This window comes from Equus przewalskii, chromosome 8 (genome assembly GCF_037783145.1).
Source record: "Equus przewalskii isolate Varuska chromosome 8, EquPr2, whole genome shotgun sequence".
Classification (NCBI taxonomy): Eukaryota; Metazoa; Chordata; class Mammalia; order Perissodactyla; family Equidae; genus Equus; species Equus przewalskii.
This window is the reverse complement of record NC_091838.1, coordinates 20,528,979-20,541,078: the sequence shown is the minus strand read 5'-3', so window position 1 is coordinate 20,541,078 and position 12,100 is coordinate 20,528,979. Positions and strand designations below refer to the sequence as shown.

The window sequence follows — 12,100 nt, the reverse complement described above, 5'->3', positions numbered from 1 at the left end:
ACTGCTTTGACATTCACTTCTATTTCTTTAGGAAAATAATTGCTTTATGTCTTTTGACAACCAGGATCCAATATCTGCTGCCTCCGTTCACTCATACACATCAGCCATTACAAAACAGCTTTGCTCACTTGGCTAAATTACAACCTGAGTAATGTAAAACAGACAGAATAACCAAGAAATATTGGCTTCCAACCCCATATCAAAAAGCGACAAAATTTTGCCATCAAAAATGTCTAGCTGAGTTCCAACGGACTAAATTCATCCATAAAGCTGATGTATGTAGCACTTCATTTTGATGTCTACCAGTGTCCATATATGTCTGAGCATGTGTTTATAATTATCGCATAAGCAGATAAATGAAAGAAACAGAATTAGGTTACAAACATCAAATAAGCTCTGTAAAAATTATCAAAGTTGCGCAAAGAACCCACTGATTTTAGTGGTATGGAACGTTCTGAACCATTTTGTTCTCTAAAACTATTCATCACATCCTTTTCCTTAAATCCTTGTCTGAGCATAGGAATAATCAGTTCCTCTTCATTCTAGCAAGCAAGTTTAGTCGTTTACTATATCCAGACTGAAACATCATGAAGTAGAAAATCTACAGATTGCATTCAGTATCACCAATAAGTACCACATTGGACAACTGCTCATACCATTTGGAAACCAGTCCTCACATGACTACTGGCCTGACACCTCATCCATCAGCAGGGTGCCCAGAGCAGGGCTGGACAGTCTTCCTTGCGCCATCTCCAGAGTGGAGGCCCAGCTGGGAAACAGGCTTCTCTTCCAAAAGCAATTAGATCTTTAAGATCAGGCCTTAGCAATTTGACCTATAGCCATCCTTCCTCGCAAGAAAGTCTCCAACATCTTCAGAGGAAGAGACGGGGAGCAAGGCAAATGAGGAGAAATCCAGGTCTCCGTGGCCTGATTAGAAACTTTGTTGTGTCAAATAAACTTTGGCCACTGGAGGAAAGTACCCTGCGGTTGCTCTGGCTTTAGAAAGATCTGTCCGGGGCTTCTCAATCTTCTTTTCACCCCTCTCTCTCTCTCTCCCTCTCTCCCCTCTTCTCTTGTTTCAAAAGGGGCCTCTGGTCAGCGCTGATTAATAAGTGTTTTTTGTTGTGAAGTGTTGAATAATAGAGGATGGCCGGTGACCCAGTAAAGACTAAACCTTGCTCTGGTTTATTGTGGCAAGCTGAGAAAGGGGCTTTAGGCCCGGGACCCCAAGCACTGACCCGCACACATCCCGCGGATCGCCTATTCATTCTCACGGCCCTACAGTCGCCCAGGCGCCCATTGTTTGCCAAGCAACAATGGAGATTTCGCAGGGAAAGTAAAGCTCTTTTCAGAGTCCTCGCTAATGTTTTGCATTTAGGGAAACACCGACCTCCACTTTTTCCCCCGACATTTTTCCTCGCGACAGTTAAAGCGGTTCGTTTTCGGGGAAACTTGTGTGAGTTTGGCGCTTGTTCGCCAAACACCAGGGTTAGGCGGAGGCGAGAAGGATGGAAAAAGGAGAGCCCTGAGATCTCCTTTTCTTGAAATGCATTTAGAGGACGGAAGCTGCCTCTAGGGAGAAAGGGGAAAGGGGGGAGGGGAGAAGAAAAAGAAAAGAAAGCGTTTCCTAGCCGAGGTTGCCGGGGGCGCCGGGGGCTCGGGGCGGAGAGCGGGGCCGGGCGGGCCGCGGGCGAGCGGAGCGCGCCGTCGCTGCCCCTTCCCCGGCGCCTTTCTTCCGCGCGCAGTCCTCCGCTCCTCCTCCCCCGAGCCCCGGCGGCCCCGCAGGCCCGGCGTCCGCGCCCGGGCGCAGTCCGGAGGGAGCGGGGGCCCGCGCCCCGCAGGCCTGGGCCGCGTCTCCGTCTCCGAGACTGACTTCGGCGTTGCGGTCCCGCCCCTGGCCCGGGCCGGCTTTCTAAGTTTTCCCTCGGCCCGGGAGCCGGCTCCCTCGGGGCCGGCCGCGGCGGGGGGATGCGCGTGGGGCGGCGGGGCCGGGCGAGGTCGCACGGAGCCTCGGCCGGGCCTGCTCGGGCCTGGGCCGCTCCCGCCGCCTCGCCGTGGAGGCCCCCGAGCGGGCAGGTGGCGGCACCGCGGCCCAGGACCAGCCGAGCGGGACCTGCAGCCCCCGGGGCCGGTTGGCCTCGAGACTCGAGGCCTCTGCTCGCCCCGGACGCTCGCCAGCCGCCCGACGCGGGCAACTGGGGGTCGGGAGGTCAGCGGGGCGGCCGCGGAGGGCCCGAGGACGGTGGGGAGCTGGCGGCTGCCCGTCGCCCCAGGAGCGGCAAGTCCGCGGGGGCTTCGCGCGGCCCGGGGGAGGCAAAGGGCGCGCGCGTGCTGCCCGAGCCGCGGGCGCTGGGGGCGGGGGCGCCGCGGGAGGCCGCCCTCCCGGGCCCGCCCGGGTCCCCGCCCTGCCGGCCGCGCGGACCTGCCCGCGCTGGGGCCCCGCGCGCCCCGCCGCGCGCCTCCACCTGCCCCCGGCGCGCGCCCGGGCGCGGGGCGAGGTGAGGGCGCGGGCCGAGCGGCCTGCTGGGCGGCGGGAAGCCAGCACTGCGCCTGCCCGCGCGGCCCCGGCCCGCCGCCCCGCGCTCCCCAGCCGCTCCTTGACAGCTCTGGGAGCCGGGCGAGGAAGAGGAGGAGGAGGAAGGGCAGAGAGAGGAGGAGGCGGCGGCAGTGGCGGGCGGCGAGCTGAGGGCAGCGAAGGGGGAGGAGGGCTCATTGTCCGGTCCCCCCAGTCCAATTGATATGCTAATCCCTTTTCTGATGCCATAACAAAGAACACCTTTGCACTTTTAAAAGACTTTTGTGCCCTGGCTACAGAAGTTTATTATCCACTAATTAGCAACAACTTCTGGCAATGAGTTGGGTTACATTTTCATAAGCTCCAAGCCCGGGCGACGAGGTGCTCAGGGCAGGAGGAGGTTTGCGCGCACGGCAAACCCGAAAAAACCCGAGGCTGAAAAGGAGTCGCCCTCTCAGGTTCCTGGGCCTAGCGCGGGAGGCGGGGATGGAAGCTGTCTTCTCCGAATGGGCTGAAAGGCGTCCAGAGAAACGTTCTTTGTGCGGAGGACTGAGCCATCTGAGCCCAGGATGTTAGGTGACCTTATTTGATCCGACACCGTGGTCCGCGTCCGGAGAGCTGCGCGGAGGAGGCGGCTGCGGGCTGCCTTGCAGGTGTCCTGGCCCAGCCATCTGTTTGGGGTGGCGGGTGAAAGGCCCGGGCGAATGTTCCAGCATTCCCCTCTGATCTCTCTAGTGTTTTCCTAGGAAAACGCACCCGCCACCTGGGTTTCCTCCTAAGGCCTCCCCAGAAACAAGGCTGAAATTCCAGGACCCGGAAAGATGTGGCAAGGCTGGCATCGCCAGAGCCGGGGTCGGAGTGGGGGATTTGTTGAGTTAAGGGCGCACCCGAGGTCGTCTGAAGTCGCTACCCTACAGAGCAGACCCTCCTGGCAACCAGAGCACAGAGCCGCACCTTCCCAGAGGCTGGAGGCGATGCGCACCGCGTGACCCTGCCTCCCTCAGGCTTTGCCAAGACGTCGCCGGTCTTTAACAGTCCCACATCCCAGGTCAATAAACTGGAAACGGATAGAATGAGCCTCATCCGGTGAAAGATAAAGGGCAAGGGGACGATGCGCATTCCTTCTAGAGCCTCCAAAGAGAACGTGGTCTCTCACCGCTAATAAAACACCGGTGTCAGTGAGGCCTTCGTTTGGACTCAACCGCAGAAACGTTGGTTTGTCTTAAGTAACACGAGCCCCTAACCTCAGCATTTGGGGGATATATATATATATATATACACACACACAGACATATGTATACATATGTATATATACTCTCTGTTTAAAAAAAAACTCTTTCATTTTTGGTTTTCACTTTTTGCAAACGACGCCGTTGGAGGTATTGTGTATTTTTCAAGCAAATGTCAGCTGGGTGCCAGCGGCCTATGCATCCTCCCGCGGCAGGAGAGGCGGCAGAGTCCGGTTTGATAAATGTTCAAGGTGAAACACGGCCTTACTCAAAACCCCAGGGTGATTTAGGGTATAAGAGCGACTATTCCGAAGCGGGAGGTGGAGAGTTATATTGTTTCATTCCCTTTCGATGGAACCAAATGCGGCTATCTGCAGTCCTAGTCCCCGAGTGCAATCTTTCTGAACAAGCGCTGTTAGAATCAGAAAATGGGGGTGGCGGGGTGGGTAGCTGACGACTTAGCGGAATATTGCTGAAGAAAATACAAGGAAGATAACCAAGATACTAATGATATTGAATCCCATGATCTCCCAGACAGGAGTCTCAAGAGCAAGAAAATATTCCCAAATTTCTCTCCAGCAGTGGCCTTGGGTGGGGTGAGGGAGGAGAGGTGGGTGGTGAGTGTGGAGAAGAGGAGGTCTCTCTGTTGTCACCCTAGCGCCCTTCATTGAGGAAGAACAATGGCCAGGCCTGGAGTTTTTCCTGAAAGAGAAACTGCGGGAAGGCAGAGTTGCTCTTTGTGCCCCAGCCCTTTTAGAGGAGGGGGAACCGAAAAACGACCCCCCTGACCATTGGGCGGTGTCTTCGAGATGCGGACGCCTCAGAGACTCTCTGAGAGCTGGGAGGGAAAAAAAAAAGGCGCCGGCCCTGTGGCCCGGTATGGCCCACTCAGCCGCCGGAAGAAACCCGAGCAAAACCGAGAGATCTCAGAATTCACCAGGCGAGGAGGGGGGAGAGGAAAACCACACGCTCTCACATGGTATGTCAGTCTCCCCCACCCCTCCATCTGATCACGGTTGAGTCTGCTTACGTGTGTATTTCAGATTAAGGATGTATTTATTTATTTATTTAATCCTTCAGATCTTCCCATACCACAAAAAGACTTAATTCCTTTCCAAGGAAAAGGGTTGATAAAAAGGCTCCATTTTAAAGCAATAGGGGATCATATGACTGTGACCTTGACATGTGAAAGGGGGGAGGGGCGAGTAGATTTGGGCCCAAACCCTTGGCCTCTCCATTTCTGGGGCGTCCTAGGCCCTTTCTAAGGACACCAACAAGAAGGGGGGTATATTTTCAAGAGTTACCATTAGCAGTTCATTCGGCAAAATTGAGAACTTGGTATTTTCATATTACGTGAAATACATGATTTAATTATACTCCAAAAACAAATTAAGGACAGGCCTTCTACACAAATTGGAGGCAGCTAAATGCTCTTTTGTGCCTGCAGCCCTCGGGTTGTTAAAGAGGCTGCTGATGCATGAGAAGTAAGTGACTGATTTAACTCATTGGGATGCAGGAAGCGACCTGCCCTCTTTTGAAAAAAAAAGCGAGCGAGAAAGAGAGAGAGAGAGAGAGACTTCGAGCTGGAGGAGAGATGAGAGAGGGAGGGGAGGGGAGGGAAAAGACGGAGAGAGAGCGAGAGAGAGAGAGCGAGACAGAGAGAGAGAGAGAGAGAGAGAGAGAGAGAGAGAGAGAGAGAGAGAGAGAAGAGAATGCAGAGAGAGGGAAGCAGGGAGGGAGACCAAACCCCAGCTTCACTGCGTTGAAAGCTTCTGAATTTCAAGCAGAAAGTAGAAGGAGCCCCACAAGGCAATGAGCGTCTTTCCTTGGGCTGCGTGTGCAAAGCGTAGACAATGAAAATCTCCACCCCCCTCCCCCATCCCCGCTAGGCTACAAGATTTTTGTTTTCGTTCCTTCTCAACGGTGGAAGCTGTACAAAATCAAATGTATAGAGATGTGTATATATTTTTAAACAAACAAACCGACCCAACGGGCTGAGACGCGGATTACCCAAACGCGCACCGGCTGTAAGTACTATCTTTTCCTGTGTTAGCCGGGCTCTGCATCGCTGGCTGGGTTGGGAGTGCTCGCTTTGTGAGTCGGGGCGCCGGTTGTTTCGGTGTTTTCATCCACAGGGACTTCCTCGAAGCTTGCACTTTCCGCACGTGAGCGGGTGAAGCGTTTCGCTCGTGGTGGGCGTGCAGAACAGGGCACTGGCTGGCTTGGATGCGGCAACTCGGAGCAGCGGGCGGGGGGCGGCGGGAGGCGCCGAGTCGAGGAGTTCCCGGGTCGGGATCATCCTTGAGAGCCTCCCGCCCGGCTCCGGGCTGCAAGGTTGGTTCCTGGTACTGGATGGAAATCAGGTCTCGGAGATCCCCAAGCTCGCAGACTACCAGATGTGCATGGGAGACAGGATGGAATTGGAAGGAGAGATCTGAGGAAGAGGGAGGGGATGCGAGCACCCACGGCCTAGAATGGAGTCCGGGGCCGCCGCGGGCTGGGCCCCTCGGTTTGCGGGACTTAGTCTCGCCGGGGTTAGCTGCTTAGCTAGCATCGCGCCTTCGGTGGGACTCCTATCTACATCTCAAATAGCGGATCTTCTTGTGACAAGGACTGAGTGAAGGTGGGAGAGTGTGTCTCAGAGGTCCCAGGCGGGAGAAATTATGGTTCTGGGGGAGGCATTTTTTGGCCTCTTGAAAATGTGCAAGAATTCCGCGGGCCCACGCTTTCTTTGTGTGCCGGGCAGCGCCAGGCGCTTTGTGCTTCACAAGGAGAAAATGGCGAGTCCTATTGTGTTTAGGCCATTTTCTTCCGGTACAAGGATTTTCCCAAGTTTTAAATACTTCTTGGGAAAGTAGCCTTCTCGTGCCCGGAAAAGTGGGAATCGCTGAAGTTCGGCCCAGTGGCCTGGCGTGGGTACCGACCTCAGTTTGAGCAAGAGCTTGTTTTCCTACCATTGAGATACTTGTATCAAAGCAAGAATATGACCAGTTTGTGCAGGTCGGTGCCTTACAAAGATTCACAGCGGCTCTCAGGGATTCGGAAAATGTGTCTGTTTATATACATATGTATAAATAACATACTTTTCCTGATAATCTGTAGGGAAAAATAAAAGACGATTAAACGTTTGGAGGGAGGAGGGAAGTTTTTTCTTTATTCTTCCACCCCCTCGAGGAAACCCCAGGAGAGGTTAAATGTTACTATGCCAGGTCAGTCTTTTGTTTTTTAAACCGAAGGTGAAACGTTGTTATGGACAGAAGGAATTATTAAGTAGCCTTAACTACTAGAGCATATGCCTTCTTTTCTTCACTAGAAAAAAATTATAGGGTGTTAAGGAAGAGATTTCATTTAAGCTCTTAGTGCTTATGTATGTGCGTATGTGTGTATGTGATGTATCTTTATCTATATCTATCTACAGAGAGTTGAGAAAGTTGTTTGACTTTTTTCTTAATTTGTCATTTTTGTAAAAATTTCTGCACTTCTTAAACCATATGTCAAAGTAGACAAGGATGCCTATACAAAGATGTCTATGCTACCTTTTGAAAGCAAAAAAAAAAAAAAAAATGCAAGTTGAGAACACTATTTCCTAATTACTACAGTTCTTTGGACCCTTAAATGGGGTTGTGATTTTGTCAGCTGAAAAGTAATGAAGTGCAAACTTACCCCACTTCCTTCCTGTACTTTCAATTTGGTGGCAAATATAGAAAAATGAGAACAAACTGGAATGGGAAAAAGAACGTAAAGCCTATAGATGTTTCCCCTTTTGACATTGCCTGAAAATGTTGGGGCATCAAATTCGTGCAAGAGCATTGTGATTTACATTTTTGAAAATGCACCACTAGCATCTGCCATCATGTGGATCAAGACCATGGACAGCGAACTAATATTGAATCACTGAGCAAAAAGGACTCTAGAAAAATTTTTTGACAGCAGAATGGAAGTTTATGTTCAAAACTTGTTGGGAGGCAAAAACAGTCTTCATAATTTGTATAAGGCATTAGACTCCTTTAAAGTGTAGCATTTCAAACTTATTCTACCAAATTTCATAGAACGGGTAATTTGTATACCCTGTCTTAAACAGTGTATGTTCTTCATCGAATTAAAATAAGGTGAGGTCTATCTTTTGTTACTGGTAAATTACAAATTTAAATCCATCCATTAAAGATTTGGATCTTTTCTTATAAGGCCTTGAAGCAGAGTGAGAATAGAAAAATTTTACTATTTTAGGCTGGGGCATTAGCTGAATGACACTAGAGCAAATTAAATTGATTTTTATCAGTGGCTAATTTATAAATGCATAGAATTGGAAAAATTAAATGCCACTTTGATAGACAGGGATAATATGAATGGAGATATAATCCAGCTACTCCTTCTACTCCTGTTTAGGCATTGTAGTCTATAACCAACAGTGCAATGTTGTGGGCAAACACTTTTTTTCCAAGGAAGTCACAGATTTTTTCATATATACGGATTTGATTTGGGGCTCAGGATTGGTTCAGTGTGGCTCTGTGTCGGAGATCAATTTATTTTGTTTCATACATTGTTTGAATTGCCTTTATTACTTTACAGAATAGAACTTCCTTTAAAACCGTTTCATTTGTGGATTACGTAACACATTCAAAATTGCTTATTTAAATTTCCAATCTCATGTATATTTTGGCTTATTTCATAACCTGACTTCAGTGTGACTTGTAAAGGCCTGATAAATAATATAAAGGAAAAGTAATATGCAGGTTCAAGAAACTAAAATCGTTTATATTTCAAATTTAATTTTAAAATGACGTCAAATTAGAGAGAGTTCAGGGTTTATACACTAATTAATTCTTGATATTTATTCATCGGATTTGGCTATAGAATGAAACTGTAGTTGCCTAAACATACAGATTCTTAAAATTAGATGCTAGATATGTTTTGGACACACACACACACACTTTTTTTTTTTTTTTTTTTTTTTTGACAATGTCTTCAAAGTACTTGCAAAGAAAATGCAATGATCAGGACCATGGTGAGGTCCCGGTGGCTCACAGAGTAGTGGCCCAGGGCTCTGATTGGGACACAGGGTGAGGTTGGCAGAGGGTCATTGTTTAGAAAGACACATTCCTCCGGAATGGCATTCATGATAAGATTAAGCATAAACCTAAACCTTGACCGGCCTGCCGAAAGGATGGCGGCAGGGTGAGAGGAGGAGATGGAGATAAACCCTTCTTCTGCTGCTTGCGCACTTAATTAAGAGGCCAACCTTCATCTGGAGCGTGGGCTCTGTCCGGCCTAAGGTGCTTATTTTGCTGTTACTTGGCCAACCATTTGTGAGCGAACAAGAGTTCAAAAGCTTAGAGTTAGAGATCTAGAAGAAATTTCCAGAGGGTGTCGGCTCCTGTCTCCATTTTAGGTAGAAGCAACAGAGAATGGTGACTTTGACTTGCCTTGAGCAAGCCTGAGCATTGACGGTGGGGCTGTGAGGGAAGGGCTGGAGATACTGGGGGTGCGACGTCCTAAGGAGCTGTCTCTGGGCCACTGTGTTGGCGTCAGGGGGTTGTAGGCAAGGGCAAGGCACTTGCCCTTTGCTGTACCCAGGCGCAGCTCTTGGGGGCTGAGCGCCTTCTGCAGCTCTTTGGTTTCAAGGACACAGCGAGCTGCTCAGGACTTTGGGAGCCAACATCTGTCTGACTGGTGACGTCAGCAGCCCGTGTAATCCTCTTGTGCTGAAGGCAGATGCCTTATTTGTTTGGCTGGAGCGAGCCATTAATCCCTAATTCTGGATCAGCAAGCGAGGGGGAAAGACCGGACTGCTCCGACCCACCCCCTCCCCACCCCCACCTCCCATCCTAAAGCACCTTATACCACGGAAGCCTCTCAGCCTCCTCTTTCCTCCGCGAACGCGCTGAGCAGCGATTGAAAACGCTTTGGTCCTCTGCAGGTTTGAGCAGGGCTAGTAGGTCTTTCTGCTTCGGATTTCTAGGGCTATGTGTATATGTAATTCTTTCTCTCATCGATCGTTTCGATTTTCTTGCTGGGACTCGCTGGTCTTGCAGTTTGCAGGGTCCTAAACCAAGAAGGGGTGGGGATTAGAGAGTGCGGTCTGGGGGAAGGGGTGAGGCAGGGAAAAGGGGGCACAGGATGCGGGAGCTGCTGAACTGCACCAAAGGACCATCTGCGGGCGCGTTTTGACGGTTCCAGCTCCGGAAATCTTTTCTCTGGCCGCGGCGGTGCCGCAGCGTCTGGCCCCCACCTCGCGGCTTCCGCAGCCGGTACCTAAGCGCACCGCCACCGCGCCGCCCCCCAGGCTGCGAGCCACGGGCCCCTCCGAGCCCGGCTAAAGTCTGGGGACTGAGGTCGTGGCCCGCCGGCTAGGGTCCGGTCCTCCCATCACCTTATTTCCCTCGCCTGCTCTCTCCCGCCTCCTGTCCCTTCTCCTCAGCCTCCCCCTCCTCCCTCCTGCCTCCCTCTCTAATTCTGCACTGTGATTCTCTTTTTCAGAGGCGCGTTCTGGAGTCTCTGAGCTAGACCGGCTCTGGGCGCTCTCTCCAGCCGCAGCCAGGCTCTGCGCCGCCCGGGGACCGCAGTGGCGGAGGATCCTCGCTTCCTCGGACGCTGGAGCCCAGCGGGCCTTTCCCTCGGGCCGACCGCGCCGTAGGGGACGCCGCGAAAAGAGCCGCTGCTCCTGCCGCCTCCTGCCCGCTGCGCAGAGGGCTCCGCCCGTAGAGGTCAACTCCCCTCACCCCTTCCTCTCTCTCCTGCTCGCCCTCCCTCCGCCCGGCCCAGCTTCCTCCAGCCTCTTGACTCTTGCCGCAGTTTGAGGAGTGCGCGTCCTCTGCGCTGCTCTGAACCGTCACCCCCAGCCGGGCCCGGACCCGAGGGCCGCGCTGGCCAGCAGTGGGGAAGCCTTAGCGAGCTGCCTTTTCTCTCTGCAGCAAAGCTGTAGTTAGACCAGATGGGCCGCCCGGTTCTCTCGGGACTAGGCAGGTGCGGTTGAGTTAATTTTTCTGCATTACAAAGAAAGATGACCTAGCCCGCCCTTGTACCCTCATCTCTTCCCCAAAACTCCCAACCCAAACCGCGGTAACGGTATCAGAGGACACAGAGCCTAGACATATCTGCGTGTTTATCTTACATACACACACGCATGATTCCTTTCTCTTTTATGTGCTAGATCTCATCCCCCCGACAGCAGGAAGTGATTGGCAGAGCTTTCTGCAGCACAACAGGCAATGGTGCCGTCCTTAAAAGCTGCCATTCCTTACAAGTGACTTAGAAGAGATGCAGGGCGAACCAACCAACTCGGTTAATTGCTTTCAGTAAAATAACATGATTACGAAATTAGATCTGTACCAGAGGGGTAATTAACTTCGATCCACGCCGTCATTTGAAAACGAGATTTATAGGCGTATGTATGTTTTTTAGGTGTGCTGTAAATGGCATGCAGATATATGCATATGTATACGCAGACACATGCGTCGTCTACACTTCCACCAAACAGACTAATTAGCAGCGGCTCTGGCAGCTGTGGTAGAAGGCCAGCTGAGACAGAGCCGGGCTTATGAGTTACGACTCTGGGGGAGTCGTAGGGACTCAGAGCTCAGGGGAGGGGGCAGGGCAGGAGGAGAAGTGTGATATTCGCAATGGGTCAGTTACTTTCCGGATCAAGAACAGACTCTGCCCTCCGTGTTCACAGCGGACCTTGATTTAATGTCATACAATTAAGGCACGCGGTGAATGCCAAGAGCGGAGCCTACGGCTGCGTCTGAAGGACACCAGAGCGCCTCAGAATAAGAAAGGGGAAAAGGCCGTTGCAACGGGATTTGAGGGGTGATAGAACGCACCCATTCTTTGCCGCATAAAGACCCTGAAGTTGATTCCAGAACCAACCTAGTTTTCCGAACGCAAAAGAGTCATGGTTTTCAGTAAGTGCCTCACAAATCCGCAGGCAAATCCCCGAGGGGAATTTTAGGGGTGCTTCAGTGACAGCTGTCAGGAGAGCAGTGGTTCCCATTTGTGCAAATATTCTGGAGAGTTGAAGCATTTAGAAAGCAGTGGTTCTTTCAAGAGTAGCTAGTGTGATTGTTTGCAATCCTGGCCCAGCTGCAGAAACAAAACAGAAGAGAGAGAGGAGAAGAACATTAAATGGCGCCTTCACCGCATTTCGCAAGAAACCTCAAATGGCTCAACTCCTTCGGGAAGCTCCGAACCAACCCCCCCCCCCCCCAACACACACACACACACACACACACACACACACACACACACACTTCTCTTTCTCTCCCAGTCTAGAGTTGGCCTTGCCTGGCTTAAAAAAGCCAAGATAATTTCCTTGTTTCGGGCACAGTGGCAATGGCCAAATCAGTCAAAGTAGTAGGAC

General features: G+C 51.5%; 1 long non-coding RNA gene across 5 annotated transcripts; it reads left to right on the top strand.

Moving 5' to 3' along the window:
* Window positions 1-5,373: 5,373 nt before the first annotated feature.
* Window positions 5,374-11,064, top strand: LOC103548390 (uncharacterized). Of its 5 annotated transcripts, none has more exons than XR_011543386.1 (2): window positions 5,374-5,771; window positions 10,222-11,064. It is a non-coding gene; the product is annotated as an uncharacterized lncRNA (long non-coding RNA). The 5 variants fall into 5 exon arrangements; XR_011543389.1 differs by lacking the exon at window positions 5,374-5,771 and adding an exon at window positions 5,805-6,078; XR_011543388.1 differs by lacking the exon at window positions 5,374-5,771 and adding an exon at window positions 6,085-6,367.
* The last annotated feature ends 1,036 nt before the right edge of the window (window positions 11,065-12,100 follow it).